Source organism: Prionailurus viverrinus, chromosome A2 (assembly GCF_022837055.1).
Source record: "Prionailurus viverrinus isolate Anna chromosome A2, UM_Priviv_1.0, whole genome shotgun sequence".
Lineage (NCBI taxonomy): Eukaryota > Metazoa > Chordata > Mammalia > Carnivora > Felidae > Prionailurus > Prionailurus viverrinus.
In genome coordinates, this window is record NC_062562.1 from 157,559,523 (window position 1) to 157,561,352 (window position 1,830).

The following is a 1,830-nucleotide window of genomic DNA, read 5'->3' on the forward strand; positions in this document are numbered from 1 at the left end:
GACAAAGAAATGTAAAGGAATGTAAACAAAACCATACAGCCAGACTGGGAAGGAGAGATTTTAATAGCACATTTTTATAATAATAGCCATGTCTACAGAGTTTTTACTATGTACCAGACCCAGGACTGAGGGTTTTATTTGGATACTCTCTTTCAGTTGATATTATCATACTGTTTTCACTCCACAGCTTCCTCAAAATCATGTCCTCCTTGTTTATCTCAGGCTCACATATACTTGCCTTGGAATCATTCAGATGATGTAAGCTCATTAGTTCTCTGTAGTGAGTGAGTGGGGGATAAAGGGAGCAGGAGAGACTAAGAAGGAGACTGAGGAGCTCCAGCATGGGTGCCCAGGTGCCCACCTGCAGTGGAGGGTCCTTACTCCTGTGACTTGACAGGTGTTCTCTGGCCTTCTCATCCACGGGCTGCTGGGTCTCTGAGGAGGAGACTTTTGGTCATATCTCCAATGACCTCCTTGACCTTCTCATTCCGGAAGGTGAAGATGAAGGGATTCAGGAAAGGGGTCACCACTACAGTCATCAGGGCCACCACTTTGTTGAAGTGTGTGAAGTGGCCCTTGCCTGGCCTCACATAGATGAAGATGTCACTACCATAGCCCAGAACCACCACAATGAGGTGGGAGACACAGGTGGAGAAGGCTTTCTGGTGCCCAGAGAAAGAGGGGATGTGTAGCACTGCAGCCACAATGAGGATATAGGACACTATGATCAGCAGCATGGTGGCCAGCACGAAGAGCAAGGACAGGAAGAAATCCGTGCACTCAACATGGCAGGCGTCAGAGCAGGAAAGCTTGAGAAGTGGGGCAGAGCCACAAAAGTGGTGGTCGATGACATTAGGGCCACAGAACCAGAGCCGTGTTTTCTGCAGGATCAGGGAGATGGTAGAGACAAAGCCAACCACCCAGCAGACTGCCACCAGCTTCGTACACACTGGACCATTCATGATGGTTGGGTGGCGCGGAGGGCAGCAGATGGCCATATAGTGATCAAAGGCCGTGACTGTGAGAATCACAAAGTTGGTAGAACCCAAGGAGAAGTAAAAGAGAGACTGGATCAGGCACTCAGCCAGGGAAATGGTCTTCTGAGGGACAGCAGGTCTGCCAGCATCCTAGGAACCACAGTGGAGGTGACCAGCATCTCCATGAGTGAGAAGTTACAGAGGAAGAAGTACATGGGTGAGTGGAGGCAGGAGTCAAGGCATGTGAGGGTAATAATGGCCAGGTTCTCCAGCACTGTCAGCACACATATCAAAAGGATGAATGCAAACAGTAGGACCTGGAACTAATGGAGGTGTGACAATCCCAGCAGTACAAACCCCCTAACCACACTGAAGTTACTCATCGCACTTGATGCCAGTTCTCTGTACTACCTATGAGAAGCCAGGAAATCTTAGTGGGAAGTCGCCATCAATGCCTGTCTTGACTATGCTCCCTGATGGCTGACCTGGCCCCTCAAGCATACTAACCAGCATGCATGGTTAATCTCAGAGTCCAGAAGATATATTCCCAAAGGGCGAGAACTAACAAGTTCTAATTAAGTAGTATTCTTAACAAGTTCTATTAAGTAGGAGTTGGACAGGTGTTATCAAACTCCTACACTCTCCCTCTATTGTATTCCATCAGTCATCATTCCATTCAACACATTTGTTAAACTCCAACTCTGTGTAAGACTTTTGGTGGGTCTTGTAAACACTCCCTAACTACCATATTTAACAGCAACATGCAGAGGAATGAAACTAGACCACTTTCTTACACCATACACAAAAATAAACTCAAAATGGATGAAAGACCTGAATGTGAGACAGGAAACCA

At 47.2% G+C, this 1,830-nt stretch overlaps 1 pseudogene; it reads right to left on the reverse strand.

The window, feature by feature from the left end:
- Nucleotides 1-413: 413 nt before the first annotated feature.
- LOC125154028 (olfactory receptor 6V1-like) lies at nucleotides 414-1,360 on the reverse strand (annotated as a pseudogene).
- Nucleotides 1,361-1,830: the final 470 nt, after the last annotated feature.